Source organism: Rhinopithecus bieti, unplaced genomic scaffold (genome assembly GCF_001698545.2).
Source record: "Rhinopithecus bieti isolate Rb0 unplaced genomic scaffold, ASM169854v2 scaffold_33652, whole genome shotgun sequence".
NCBI classification, from domain to species: domain Eukaryota; kingdom Metazoa; phylum Chordata; class Mammalia; order Primates; family Cercopithecidae; genus Rhinopithecus; species Rhinopithecus bieti.
In genome coordinates, this window is record NW_016814761.1 from 2,095,419 (window position 1) to 2,111,637 (window position 16,219).

Consider the following 16,219-nt stretch of genomic DNA (forward strand, 5'->3'; position numbering starts at 1 on the left):
TCTCAAAATAATAATAATAATAATAATAATAATAATAATAATAATAATATCTGACCTGGTGCAGTGGCTCACACCTGTAATCCCAGGATTTTGGGAGGCTGAAGTGGGAGGATCGCTTGAGCACAGGAGTCCGAGTCTAGCCTGGGCAACGTAGTGAGAACCCATCTCTAAAAAAAAAAAAAAAACTTAAAAAAAATTAGCTGAGCATGGTGGCACATGCCTGTGGTCCTAGTTACTTGGGAAGCTGAGGTGGGAGGCTCATGTGAGCCTGGGAGGTAGAGCCTTCAGTGAGCTGTAATCTCACCACTGCGCTTAGCCTGGGTGACAGAGTGAGACTGTCTCAAAAAAAAAAAAGAAAGAAAAAAAAAGCGGTGATTGTAAGGTTAAGTGAGTTCATACATGGAAAGTCAGTATGTTCAATAAATGTTCAATCAATGCCAGCTATGCTCAATAAATATTAACTATTATCATTGTCATTTTTTAACTTTGCTTAAGCAAATGTAGAAAGCCCATAAAATGTATAAAGAGGCAGGAAAAAACAAATATCTCACACCCAGTGGCCCTCTGGCACCAAAGTTCAGTCCTGCTGCCATGGAGAATAAACTGCTCCCCATTCCCCGCATCCCCTGTCCCCACCCTCAGGCTGCAGTTTCCAGAACATTCCTATCAAGTCTCTTCATGGTGGAATTAAAGAGAACAGTAAAACATGATGGTACAGAGGATAGGGAGTGGCTGTGAGTCCACATGATGCTGCAGGTGAGAATTCAGCAGCACAGGCGAATTCCTGAGATGTCCCATCTCTCCTCCCAAAAAACAATAATGACAACAGCTAAGAAAAAAAAAAGGTTGGCAAAAAGGGTGACTCTTGCTGGTTTTGGCAGTGGCGGCTCATTGCCGGGCCTCAGCCTTCACAGGCACCTCAGGGCTTATGAGCGGCTTAAGCTGCTTGTTGCCTCAACAATTATTACGAGTGGGTTTGTCTTCCTCGAAAAGGGTGTGGGCTTTGCCAAAGTCAGGGCATTGGAGTGTCCCCCCTGGCTGCCCTGACAGCACTGATCCTGGTCAGCAGCCCTGGGGGAGCCCTGGTTGCCTTTGGCACCTTCTCCAGGCCACCCTGTGGAGGCAGCTTGGGCGGCCCCATCTGTTCTTGCCGTGTGGTAGTGTGGTTAGGTGCAGGAGACGAGGGCCAGGCTCCATCAATTATTAACAGAGTGCTTTTGAGCAAGTCACTCAAAAGTTCTATGCCTTGGTTTCCCCTCTGTAAAATGGGAAGGCAGACGTCCATAGGTCTACTGGGAGGATCAAAAAAGAAGTCCACAGGTATGACGCATTTGGAGCAATGCCTGGCACGTATTAGGCACCAGCTATTACAACCCAATGCTCCTTGAATCCCTGGTATGTGCCAGGCACTGTTTGAGTGGTGGTTTGAGTTCTATGTGACAGATGATCAATGCCAGGGTTTGCAGAGGCCTTATCAGGGCCACACTCAGTCACTCTAGGGGTAGCCATGAGCCTGGCATGGGTCCCTTGCCTTCAGACCTTAGTCCTTCATTCCCATATGATGGGAATCTGTTGAACACCTCCTGCAGCCGACTTTCTCACCAAAACTGTGTATGTTAAGAAGACCTGCTTACTGATGGGGGAACTGAGGCTCACAGGGGAGAAAGGGATTCTCCAAGAACACACATTCATGGCAAAGCTGAGCTTTCAATCCAGCTTTGAATTCCAAGGCCAGCCCCTCTCCTGCTCTGACTGTAGCTCCTCCCGCAACAACTCAAAGGTAGAACATTAAACATGGACTGGAGGAACATGCTCTTGAAATGACTTCTGCCAACCTGGTTCATGGTGTCGGTGGAAACCTCCAAATGAGTGGAAGGGAGCATAGAGAAGAGAGGGACAGGAGCACCATCGGCGATCCCAGAGCCAGGCAGAGAAGCAACATCACACACTCGTGCTCCCCGGGTCTTTGCACCTGCTGGCTTCTCCTCCAAGACACCATCCCCCTCCTCACTGGCCAGCCCTTACTTATGGGCCAGATCTTAGCTTTGGGAGCCCTTCTCCTTCTCTTTTGTTTTCTTGTTCTGACTTTGCATAAAGGTGTGTATATAGGTAAAGTGCACAAATACTAATCATAGAGCTCTATGAATTCCTACATTTGTACCCCTGATGAACTCACCAGGTCATTTCCCACACACCAGAAGGTCCCCTCATGCTCCCTCTCAGTTGATACCTCCCGAAGGTAATCAGGTGCTGACTTTTCTTTCCCCAGATTCCTTTCTAGGCTGTTCTAGAACTTCATTAAGTGGAATCATACGGTCTAGTTTTGGCCTCTTTTGTTCCACCCTACGTGTATGAGATTCATCCATTTAGTTGTGTGTTGTTTTGCTCCTTTTCCTTGCTACATAGAGTTAGATGATGTGAGCATCACCATTTATTTATCCATTCTACTGCAGATTTGGGCTGTTTCTTAATTTGGGGATACTAGGAGTCAAGCTGGAACCTTCTCACATACGTCTTTTGGTGAACACAGTACTTGTTCTTCTTGGGACTCGCCCCAGGGGCAGGATTGCTGTGTCACAGGGGATGTGTGTGTTTAACATTGACAAATACTGCCAAACAGATTTTCAAGTAGCCATACAATTTTACCTCCCCATTAACAACGCATGAGGGTTCTGATTGCTCCACCTCCCAGCTAACATTTAATATTAAAGTCAGTCCCTTTTATGTTAGACTTTCTGATGAGGGTAAGGGCAGCACTTCCTCCTAGAAGTTACCTCATACCCCCTAACCCAGGGTCGGGGCCTCCTGTTCTTCTCCATTGTAAGCATTCATTTCTCTGTAGCATTTCCACCAGTTTACTGTCTTCCCCATTTCAGGAAGGGAGGGTTCCTTGAGGGAGGGAAGGACACTATCTGCCCGACTCACAGTTCCTTCCAGAGGAAGAAGCCAGACCTTGTGGCCCCAGCCCCAAGCACCCTCCTGACTCTTCTCCCTACAGCCAGAAGTCCTGCCCTGAGAACACAGTACCCCTGTCTTTGATGTACCCTAATTATTTAATTTTTTTTTTTTTTTAGTCAGTCTCACTCGTTCTGTCACCCAGGCTGGAGTGCAATGGCATAATCTCGGCTCACTGCTACCTCTGCCTCCCTGGTCCAAACAATTCTCACGCCTCCCAAGTAGCTAGGACTACAGGTGTGCACCACCATGCCCAGCTAAATTTTGTATTTGTAGTAGAGATGGGATTTTGCCATGTTGGCCAGGCTGGTCTTGTACTCCTGACCTCAAGTGATCCACCCACCTTGGCCTCCCAAAGTGCTGGGATTACAGGTGTGAACCACAGTGCCCGGTCCCTAATTAATTTAAAGCCCAATGCTTAACAAGATAGCTTCTTCCAGAGGCCTCTCCCAGCTTCAGTTTCCCCATCTGTAAAATAGGAAGGGCACCTTTGCCCCTTAGGGTTTTGGTGAGGGCTAAACGAAATGCTGTCCAAGTCCTTGGAAGGATGCCTGGCAGAGGGCAAGTGCTGCATCAGGGTGGCTCTCTGAGGCCACTCCAGAGCCTGCAGCCCTCTCTCAGCAGAGACGGCCTCTCCTGCCTCATTCTTATCATCATGGAAAAGCACTGTAAAGTGCCCAACAGTATGAATTGATGCATCTACTATCTCTGCCCAAAGAGATGGCTCCCTGACCTCAGGAACCAACACCCCTGAGCACCTTCTCACTGCTCCTCACACCGTGTCTCATTCATCCTCACCTCACCTTGCTCAGATCAGTTCTAATGGCAGTGGTTTATGGAGCACCTAGACATCAGTGCAAGGCATCAGATAGAGACTTCACATGCATCATTTCATTCCATCCTAACCTCATCAATTTCAGGAAGGCTCATCATTCCCATCTTACATGTGGAGACACTGAGGCTTGGAGAGGAGAAGGTCGCTGGCCAAGGGAAGATTCCAGGGCCTGAACATCATAGGTCCAAAATAGTAAGCCAGGTCCTACCTAGAGACTGCAATGTCCACACCAGCCTCAGGGCAACGGACGACTCCACAGCTGAGAGCAGGACCAGGATAAGTGGGTTGTTGCCAGGGAGACCCTGGGAGTTCCAGAAACCCCAGGGTAAAGGAGGACAAGGGCATCCTTGCCCCGGGGGCCCCATCCTGTCTTCTCCATCGGCTTGCTGAAGGCGAGCCTGGTAAATCCCCACTTGCCTCATCTCTGATTGCTCGTTTACAAATGACTCTCTCACGTGTCAGGGAAAACCCTCTGAGGGAAGCAGGGGAGGTCCCCTGAAGCTTCATCATCTTATTTCTGCTGAAACAGATGTCGCAGCAATGGAGACACCTCTTGGGAGGTGACTGAAAGGAAAGGTTGACTCAAAAGGCCCTCTTCCCGGAGGACTGCCCCGTCCAATGCTATGAAAAGGAGGAATGCGGCTGAGCTCATCCCAGCCCCACGACAGGAATGTCTCCCTCATTGTCCTTAACACAACTTCAAGATTACTTGCCAGCCAGAAGTCACTGTGTCAGCCTGGTGACATCCCTGGCAGCTGATTTCTGCAGAGGCTTCCGCCGGTGGGAGGCTTCCTTGGTCTATACCTGTCCAGCACTTTCCAGCCCTACCCAGAACAGATTATGGGACTCTCTAAGTGCCATCAACAGGGGATTGACTAAATAAGTCATGGCACATCCATACCATCTAATTCTCGGGGCCATCCTGCAGGATAAAACACATCTATATTTATTGGTGTAGAAAGAGTTCCTCCACTTATCTTTAAAGTAAGAAGGCATGCCGTAAAACACAGAACGACCATTTTTAAAAGTGGGTGTGTTTTATGTCTGTGAGTTGTCTAAATTTATATAGTGGAGGCTGGGTGCGGTGGCTCACGCCTGTAATCCCAGCACTTTGGGAGGCTGAGATGCACGGATTACGAGGTCAGGAGATCAAGACCATCCTGGCCAACACGGTGAAACCTCATTTCTACCAAAAATACAAAAAATTAGCCGGGCGTGGTGGCAGATGCCTGTAGTTCCAGCTACTCGGGAGGCTGAGGCAGGAGAATGGCGTGATCCTGGGAGGCAGAACTTGCAGTGAGGCGAGATCACACCACTGCACTCCAGCCTGGGAGACAGAGTGAGACTCCTGTCGCAGAAAAAAAAAAAATTATATAGTGGAAAAAAATCAGTAAGGACATCCCACAAGGTCAGCAGATGTTTTTTTACTTTTTGAAATGCCCTATGTGTTTTTTGAACTAATGAAGACGACAATACTTAGAAGGCTCTGTGACAGAGACAATGATGGGCACCTTACCAGCTTGCTCACAGGTAATCCTCGCATCAAGGCGATGGAGGGAGGTAAAATTCTTTCCCTAGTTTACAATGAGGGCTGATTACTTTTATTGGAGAAAAAAATGGAAAAGCTCTTTGCACTTTTTAAAAAAAACACATTGGTTGGATATGACTGCATCAAAGGTACTAGGCCAAGTGGGAAATCTAAAGATGTTTGGGAGTGGCCCTTGGCTTCAAGAAGTTTCCAGCCCCAGGTGTCTAAATAACAAGAATATCTGTTCACATTTGGTAAGTGGACCAAGGGAGGAACCGGAGATGTGTTATGAGAACACAGAACAAGACATGGCTTTGGGGGCAATGAAACATACATTTATTGGGCAGCTACTATGTGCCTACTGCTCTGAGAACTTTATCTCATTCTGGGCTCACAATAGCCTTCAAGGTTAGTGTAACTTCCATCCTTGTACTTTTGAGGGAATGCAAGCTCCTGGCTTTTTCCAGAGCTATGAAACTAGTAGTAGTGGAGATGGGATTCAAACTTCTGTCTCCAAAACTGATGCCATCTCTCCTGCCCTCACCATTCCCAAAATCCCTGGGGATATATTGAGGACAAAGCAGTTTTCGAGGCCAACCTTGCTTCATAGATCATATTTCAACAGCAGGAGAGGAAAAAAAAGACAATTCTCTCTCTAAGCCTCAGTTTTCCCACCTTTAAATTGGGGGTACTCATACCTACTTCATAGGGTTGGTGTGAAGATTAAAGGAGAAATCCAAGTTATTGCAGGGCAGATACAGTAGAGATAATCCTGAGCTTAAAGCACCTGGATAATATGCCTGGATCAGGGGGAGCGTTTGGTGACATAGAAGCTGTATGGGTTCTAGAATCAGGCCGCACGGGTTCTGAGAACCTGGGGAGGCTTCCTGAAGGAGGTAGCCTTGAACTGGGTCTTGCAGGTGGTGGAGCTAGGACATCTCTTGGGGACCCTACACTTTGTAGCAACCCCTCTGCTTAGACCAGATGCAGCAAAGAATCATTTATGGAACTTCTACCCAGTGCTTAAGACATACAATCCTAACTGTGATCCTGTGAGGTGGCTGTCACTGTACTCATGTTTTAGATAGGGAAACTGAGGCTCAAAAGACTAAGTAACGTGTCTAGGGTGGTGGCGTGAAGGTTGACGCCAGGCCCATCTGACCACCAAACCTGTGCCACTCATACAGTAAAAACCCGATCCCCAAAGGTTAGAGCTGGTCCCACTCCCCACATGACCCCATCCCACTTCACAGCCTAGGCTCAATCCAGCTTTCTGCCTTACTTGCTGTGTTACCTTAAAAAATGTACCCCAATTCTCTGATCCTTGGTTTCTTTATCTGAAAAATAGAAAAATGGACCAAGGGAATCCTTAAGTAAGAGTCCTTACTTAGAAGACTTTCTGTGAAGATTAAACAAGATGCTATATCTGATGTGCTCAGCACAGCCCCTGGAATATTATAAATACCCAACAGTTGGTAGCTACTTTGTTATTCGACACAGTTTGGCTCTGTGTCCCCACCTAAATCTCATGTCAAATTGTAATCCCCATGTGTTGCAGAAGGGACTTGGTGCGAGGTGATTAGATCATGGGGGCAGATTTCCACCTTGCTGTTCTCACTGTTCTTGTGAGTTCTCACGAGATCTGGTTGTTTAAAAATGTGTAGCACTCCCTGCTTTGCTCTCTTTCTCCTGCCGCCATGTGAAGGTGTGCTTGCTTCCCCTTTGCCCTTCTGCCTTGATTGTAAGTTTCCTGAGGCTTCCCCAGCCATGCCTCCTGTACAGCCCGTAGAACTGTGAGTCGATTATACCTCTTTTCTTTATAAATTACCTAGTAGCAGGTAGTTCTTTACAGCAGTGTGAGAATGGACTAATACTGACTGTCTCAACTATTATTAAGGCAAATAGTATTTATTAAGCAGGCATCACAATTTCAAGTGCCTACAGAGGGTGAGCAGACAACACAAATCTATGAATAGGGCAGTGGGCAATAATAGGGCATGGTGGGGTCTGTGGCAAATTGGAGTGTGCATGCCTTTGCTTAAAGGCACTCTGTGATATAATTAAAAAATAAATATTTGATCTTTTTCTCTGGTTTCTAGTTTTCAGCAGAGTTTCTGAGTTTCTCGGAATTTACTGTACTTTGTTTGCTAGTGAGGGGACTCCCAGAGAGCTTCAGGATGGGGGCTAGTCACCAAAAAGACCAAGCCATGATTAGAGGGTTGAAACTTTCAGCACCACCACCCATCTCTGGGAAGAGGAGAGGAGCTGGAGATAGAATTCAATCACCCATGGCCATAGATTTTAATCAATCATGCCTAAATAATGGAACCTCCATAAAAACCCCTAAACAATGGGGTTGGTTCAGAGAGCATCTGGGTTGGTAAACACATGGAGGTGCTGGGTGGGAGGGTAGGGGGCCTGGAGAGGACGTAGAAGCTCTGCATCCCTCCCCCAGTACCTTCCATCTGACTGTTCCGGAGTTGTACCCTTTGTAACAAGCCAGCAAACGTAAGTGAAGTGTTTTCCTAAATTCTGGAAGTCATGCAAGTGAAATATTGAGCCTGAGGAGGGGTCATGAGAACTCTCAATTTACAGCCAATTGGTCAGAAGTCTGGGTGACCTCCTGGGACCAGTGTCTGAAATCAGGCCATTTTGTGGGACTGAGCTCTTCACTTGTGCAGCCCGCACTCATTCCAAGTAGTTACTGTCAGAATTGAATTGAATTCTTGGACACTCAGTTGGTGTCAGAGAATTGCAGAATAGGTGTGAAAAAAAACAAAACCCACAGTTTAGTGTCAGCTTAAAAAGACAGCACATGGCCAAACTAAAAATAATAATAATATTTGAAAGTACAGTCTGGGTGTAGTGGCTCATACTTGTAATCCCAGCACTTCCGGAGGCCAAGGTGGGATGATTGCTTGAGTCCAGGAGTTGACCAGCCTGGGCAACATGGCAAGACCCTGTCCCTACAACAAATTTAAAAATTAGTCAGGCATGGTGGTGTACACCCATAGTTCTAGCTACTCAGGAGGCTGAGGTGGGAGGATCTCTTGAATCCGAGAGGTGAAGGCTGAAGTGAGCTATGATCATGCCACTGCACTCCAGCCTGGGCGATAGAGCAAGACCCTGTCTCAAAAAAAAAAAAAAAAAAATACAGCACAGTGTCAAGTGACTGAAGGAGGCCCAGGGTGAATCCTGAGGGGCCAGCCATGCTTGGTTGGTGGTGACCCCAATGTCTGCTAGGTGACAGTTCACTGAGCCAGTTAATAAAGTACTGTACTTGTTTCTGTCTGTGTTATCACATGTAATAAATCTCAAAAGCTGTTTATAAGTATTTAACTATACAAGTCAAATAAAAAATATCTAAGGACCAGATCTGGCCCCCAGGCAGTGCGTTTACTACCCCTGAGTTAGGTACTTCCTCCCAGAATGAGAGCACCTGGCATGCTGCAATCACCTGGGTACCAGGAGTTAAGAATCTCATCGAGTAAGAGCTGGCAGAATTGGAACAGAACCGGAAGAACTCATCTGGTCCATGCACATACGCTATTATCATTCCCGTTTCTCAGATGAGGCCACTGAGGCCTGGAACACCAGAAGGCATCATGTCATAGGGACCATAAAATTCCCAACAGCCTGACTCTTTTGTCCCGTCTTCTTCACAAGCCTCATGAAGCCCCCCAGCAAGCTGGTGTCTAGAAAAGGCAGGCGGGGTTGCGAGGCTATCTCAGTTGGCTTTTATGTTCTTGATTCTCCCTTGTTGCAATTTAAATTATTATTTTAGTGATGCTTTTCAAAAATACTCCAAGGCCTTCCGGCATTAATGTCTCATCAACCTGGATTCATCATAATTGTGATTACTGTCTTCTTAAGAATGATAATTCTCTGCACTGGCCATCAGCTTGTCAGTAGGGAAGCTCAAAACCCTTAGCAGAGGTTGACTTATGCCCCAGAGGCTGATCAGAGACAGCAATTTTCTCCCCAGATATTCAGCAACCTTGATTAGAACTCAGGGCGCCATGCAGCCACTAGCGGTCTCCAGTATTAGAGCCAGGGTCATCTCTAAGCACTGGATGACATCACATCAGTGCTGCCTACCACCGTGGATCCCAGGATGATTTGAGGCCATACAAGGCAAAGCATTGAATAAACACTGGTGTACATAAAGAGATAACCTCTCATTCATTCCTTTCTCATTTTTTCCCCCAGATTTCAACAAGAAGAAAGTCTCAGTCTTATTTTCATTTGTCCTTGACACCTCCCTATTCCTCTTCAACAAAGAAAGAACAGGCCCCAGGCTCAGATGACAGGCCTGTCGAGAATTTAATAATGTAAATTTGCATTTATCTTTTTTTTTTTTTTTTTTTTTGAGTCGGAGTCTCACTCTGTTGCCCAGGCTGGAGTGCAGTAGTGCGAACTCGGCTCCCTGAAACCTCTGCCTCCTGGGTTCAAGCGATTCTCCTGCCTCAGCCTCCTGAGTAGCTAGGATTATAGGCGTGTGCCACCATGCCCAGCTACATTTTTGTATTTTTAGTAGAGACAGGGTTTCACTGTGTTGGCCACACTTATCTCAAACTCCCAACCTCGGGTGATCTGCCTGCTTCAGCCTCCCAGAGTGCTGGGATTACAGGCGTGAGCCATGGCAGCCTGCCTATCATAGTTACATGGCCATCTTGTATCTATGTTAAGTGATGCTGGTATGATAAAAATTTCCTTTTCAAAGGAATTATTTAAGTAAGTAAAAGGTGAATCTAAAAGAAAAATATATATATATATAATAGTGTAGGTCACGGGTCAGCAAACTATGAGCCGAGGGTCAAATCTGGCCAACTACCTGTTTATGTACCGTTCACAAACTAAGAGTGGATTTTATGGTCAGACACGGTGGCTCATGGCTGTAATCCCAGCACTTTGGGAGGCCGAGGCAGGTGGATCACAAGGTCAAGAGATCAAGACCATCCTGGCCAACATGGTGAAACCCCGTCTCTACTAAAAATACAAAAATTACTTTGGGGCTTGGTGGTGGGCTTCATCCTGTAGTCCCAACTTACTTGCGGGAGAGGCCCCTGCAGCGCAGCCGGAGCAATTGCTTAACCCGGTAGGGTAGAGCGTTGCGGGTGCCTTGCAGTAAGCCAAGTATCGTGCCCACTGCACTCCAGCCTTCCGCAGCTGACAGAGTGAGACTCTGCCTCAAAAGGAAAAAAACGCGATTTTACATTTTTTAATGGCTGAAACAAAGGGCATCAAATGCCGAAGAGATGGGCTATTTTGTGGCAGTTAGCGCATGGCTGGACTCACACCTGTAATCCTAGCCACTTTGCGAAGCGGCTTGAGGCAGGAAGTAGCTTGAGGGCCTGGGGCGCTTCAAAGACCAGCCTTAGGCAATGTAGCAGACTGTTTTTCTTTTTTTTTTCCCCTCTCTTTCTTTTTTCTTTGGCAAATGTAGCAAAGACACCATTTGCTACAAAACAATTTAAAAATTAGGTTCCGGCCATGGCAGAGTACATTCTGTGCGCTTTTCCCAGCTACTTGGGGGCGGCTTGACCCAGGGGGAGGGTTGAGCGTTACAGCTGAGTTATGAGCCACACCACCACACTTCAGCTTGGGTGCACATAGCCAAGGCCCTGGCTCCTCTAAAATAATAATATTTGTGGTAGGTGGCAAATTATATGAAGGTTCAAATTTCAGTTAGTCTATCAATAAAGTCTTTAATTGCTGCACAACATCCAGCGTTCATTCATGTACATCTTGCTGCTATAAGGGCTCCTTTCCTGCGACAATGGCACAGTTTGCAGTTAGGTTGCAACAGACAATGGACTGCAAAGGTCTAAAATACTTATTATTTAATCCTTTTATGGGAAAGAGGTTCTGCCACCTCCTGGTGCGAGGATGATTGCGCTGATTATGGCAAAGATCTTGGTGATCATGGCAAAGATCCAGTGAACTCCTCACTGGAACTCTGGGAGATTGCTCTCATTTATTTCCATCCAGTTTATTAGATGATGAGGAAACTAAGGCTCAGAGAGGGTTCAGTGACTTACCCATGCGTCACACAGCTGCAGCAGCAAGCAGGGGATTGAACCCAAGGGTCATATTTGAAACGATTTGGGGATACACAGGGCTAAAATAACATATGCTTTGCTGAGCCTTCTTTCCATAATTTCCACCCCTCCATTCTGCATGTCCCCCAAACACTTCCTACTATCTCTCTCTTTTTTATTTTTATTTTTTAAGAGATGGATATCTCGCTACATTGTCCAGGCTGGATTTGAAGTCCTAGGCTCAAAAGAACCTCCCGCCTCATCCTCTCAAGTAGCTGGGACTGCAGCCCTTCCCCTTTCTCCCTCCTTCTATGGGAGGAAGCTGTGGATTCATCATTTCCTAATAATGTGGCTCATCTCCCCAAGCTCAGGACAGGCCCCTGGGGAGGGAACTGTGTCTTATACAAAGTTCACACACTTTAGCAGGACAGGAGAGGCCCTCTGTGGCTTAAGCCTGGTCTCCAGCCTCACCTCACCTCTCCCTTGCTTGTGTTTGATGCTCCAGCGATCCTGAATTGTAACTCCCAAACCCATCCCCAAGTAATATCACTACCAGTTACAACTTCTCAAGCCTATTGTGCTAGCTCAGGATTCCACCTTTACACAGGCTGTTCCTTCTGCTGAAAACCTCCCCTGCCTCTTTTGTACCTAACTCCTATTCATCCTTCAAAGCCTCAATCAGGCATCAGTATGGAAACCACTGTGCACTCCAATCTCACTCCTAACAGAGAAGATCTGTCCACCGTGCTGCCTCCGTGCCTCCCGTTATTGATAAGGCCATAGAACGGGCAGCTTAGACTGCAAGTTTCGGAGCCAAACAGCCTGGGTTCCAGTCTGGGTCCTCCTAGTTCTAACTGTGTGTTCTTAGACAAGTGACTGAGCTTCTCTTTGCCTCAGCTGCTTCATCTGTAAAATGGGTGCAGTGACAGTAGATTGTGCCTGGGATCAGTGTTAGGATTGAATGAGATAACATAGGTGAAACCCCTGCACACAGTAAGTGCTTGATACATTTTTGCTGTTATACTGCACTGTATTTGTAATTGTCAGTTTCTTTCCCCTCCCACACACCCTGCAATTGATCCATCGGGGGTTCTGTGGTACTGGAGACTGGCTCTTGCCTAAGGGAACAACTCCCCAGTGCCTAATGCAGTGTCAGATCTGGGCTACTCAGTAAAGGTGAGTTCCCTCCCATCTTTTTCCTCCTCACCTCCACCCTACCCCTGCTCCCAGCTGAATCAAGCAAATGGAGTCCAAGCAAACTTGTACTAGTCTGCCCAAGTACAAGTCTGCTTTCTCACGGGGGTCCCAGGGCCATGCCAGGAGCTGCCCCTGCAGTGTCCCTTCCAGTCCCTTGAAAATCAGAGGACAGGCTGGATGCCATGGCTCACGTCTATAATCCTAGCACTTTGGAAGGTCGAGGCAGGTCAGAAGTTTGAGACCAGCCTGGCCAACATGGTGAAACGCTGCCGTACTAAAACTACACACACACACACACACACACAAATAGTCAGGGGTGGTAGTGGGTGCCTGTAATCCCAGCTGCTCGGGAGGCTGAGGCAGGAGAATTGCTTGAACCCAGAAGGCAGAGGTGACAGTGAGCCAAGATCATGCCACTGCACTCCAGCCTGGGCTTCAGAGCAAGACTCCATCTCAAAAAATAAAAATAAATTTAAAAAAAGGAAAGGAAAGAAAGAAAAAGAGAGAGAGAGAGAGGAAGGAAGGAAAGGAAATCGGAGAAGAGTACCCTATAAATGCTGGTTTATGAGCCAGGAAACAGACTAAGAGGCTTGCCTAGTTCCTGAGTCAGTGGGACCTCAAAGGAGGACACAGCAGTATTCTTGTTCCCGGTCTAGCCCCAGTCTCCTGTGAGTGGGCTTCCCCGCTAAACATAAATCTGTTTAAAAGAAAAAAACAAACAAACAAAAAATCCAGCCAAAGATATGCCTGAATGGTGTCCTCCCAGCTGGGCTGGGGGCCAAGGTAACAGGAGGCAGAGCAAGGCCGAGCCTCCCCTGTCAAACCAGAGTCCCCATCTGTCTAAATGGAAAGGAGGTAGGTCAGCTGCAAAGCAGGGCTGAAAGGCCAGGTATAACACCTTCGTAGAGCTCGGGCCCTGGGTTCAAATGTGAACCTCACAACTTAATAGCTGTATAACCTTGGGCAAGACACTTCACCTCTCTGAGCCTCAGTAAAATGGGAATGGTAGCATCCTGTCTTATAGAATGGCCATGAGGATGAACAAGCACTGGAAAGTGCTTTGCACACAGAGCCAGGCACAAAGTACTGTCATCCACCCTCCCATAGAGGGAGGGAGAAAGGGGAAGGGCTGCAGTCCCAGCTACTTGAGAGGATGAGGCGGGAGGATCTTTTGAGCCTAGGACTTCAAATCCAGCCTGGACAATGTAGCGAGATATCCATCTCTTAAAAAAATAAAAATATGACTTGGGTTTCAAATCCCTGCTGTGTGTCTGACTAGCTGTGTGACCAATGGGTAAGTCCACTGAACCTCTCTGAGCCTTAGTTTCCTCATCATCTATAACTGGATGAAATAAATGATGACAATCTCCCAGAGTTCCAGTGGAGGAGTTCACTGGATCTTGCATATCACCAAGATCTTTGGCCATATCAGCCAATCTCCTCCACCAGGAGGTCGGCCAAACTCTTTCCATACAAGGATTAAATAATAAGTATGTTGAACTTTGCCTAGTCCATTGTCTGTTGCAACTACTCAACTGTCATGCCATTGTGCAGGAAAAGGGAGCCTTACAACAAGATGTAAATGAATGAACCTGGATTGGTTGCCAATTTAATACTTTATTGGATGGGATACTGAAATTTGAACTTCATATATTTGCCACTTACCACAAAATATTATTATTTTTAGAGACAGGGCCCCCTTGCTATGTCACCCAAGCTGAAGTGTCGGTGGTGTGCTCATAACTCACTGTAACCTCAACCTCCTGGGCTCAAGCCCCCAAGTAGCTGGGCACCACAGATGTACTCTGCATGCCCAACTAATTTTTAAATTGTTTGTAGCAATGGGTCTGCTACATTGCTAGGCTGGTCGCTTGAACCCCAGGCCTCAAGCTTATTTCCTGCGCCTCAGCCTTCCAAAGTGCTGGGATTACAGGTGTGAGTCACCATGCCTAACTCCCACAAAAGCATTCTTCCTTTGATCTTTGTTCCAGCCATTAAAAATGTTAAAATCCGATTATTTTTTCTTTTTGGAGGCAGAGTCTCACTCCTGTCACAGGCTGGAGTGCAGTGGCACGGTCTTGGCTTACTTGCAACTCTACCTACCCGGGTTCAAGCATTCTCACCATGCCTCAGCCTCCCAGGTAAGTGGGACTTACAGGGTGCACCACCAAGCCAAGTAATTTTTGGGTTACCCTCTGGTCAACAGTGGCCTGAACACAGGTGAATATGTACAGCACAATAAGAGTTGTTGAGAGAGGCCGGGCGCGGTGGCTCAAGCCTGTAATCCCAGCACTTTGGGAGGCCAAGACGGGCGGATCACGAGGTCAGGAGATCGAGACCATCCTGGCTAACACGGTGAAACCCCGTCTCTACTAAAAAATACAAAAAATTAGCCGGGCGAGATGGCGGGCGCGCAGCTCCCGTGCTACTCGGGAGGCTGAGGCAGGAGAATGGCGTGAACCCGGGAGGCGGAGCTTGTAGTGAGCTGAGATCCGGCCACTGCACTCCAGCCTGGGCGACAGAGCGAGACTCCATCTCAAAAAAAAAAAGAGTTGTTGAGAGAAAGAGAAAGATCACATTTACGTAACTTTTATCACAGGATATGGTTATAATTGTTCTCTTTTATTTTTATGGTTGTTAATATCTTACTGTGCCTAATTTATAAATTAAACTTTATCATAGGTATGCATGTATAGAAAAAAACACAGTATATATAGGGTTTAGTACTATCTGCAGTTTCCACTGGGGGTGTTGGAATGCAGCCCTGTCAGATAAGGAGGACAATTGTAAATCTTTACTTCACCCAGCTCTTTTATTTATTTATTTATTTATTTATTTATTTATTTATTGAGAAAAGACCTCTCTCCGTCTCCCAGACTGGAGTGCTGTTGTGTGATCATGGCTTACTACAACCTGAACCTCCCAGACTCAAGCGATCCTCCCACCTCAGCCTCCCCAGTAGCTGGGACTACAGGCTCACACTACCACGCCAGGCTAATTTTTGTATTTTTTGTAGAGATAGAGTTTTGCTATGTTGCCCAGGCTGGTCTCAAACTCCTGGGCTCAAGTAATCTGCCTGCTTCAGCCTCCCAAAGTGCTAGGATTACAGGCATGAGCCACCGCGCCCGGCCAACCCAGCCCTTATCTTCAGTGTAGGCACTTCCACTGACTCACGGGAATCCTTGGGACCCCGTCTTTCCTTCTCTAGGCCTCAGCTACTTCACGGTAAGTCATTCCTTATACTCGCCTCCTCAGGGTGGAGAATAGAAAGACCAGGCTTGTGGGACACACTGGGAGCAAGATATGGATGGGCCAGCAGGGGTCATGAGACTCATCTGGCCTCCATAGGACCATAATCACAACTAGTGCTTGGGAGCACTGCCTAAGCCAGGGTGCCCCCAAAAGCTGATCTGATACAAGGCTTCGTGTACCTAAATATGTGGCTTACTGGGGTCAGAAGTTTGAGGTCAGAAGTTTGAGACCAGCCTGGCCAATACGGTGAAACCCCAATATGGTGAAACTGGGGAGGTGATCCCAGAAAACCTGTGTAGGGGGTGAGGAAGTGAGACAGAAAAAGGAAGGCAGCCAGCCACCTCCACGGACAGCTAGTGTTCATTCCTTCCCAGTGGGGGGATCCTGGGAGCCACTGGAGAACATGAGCCG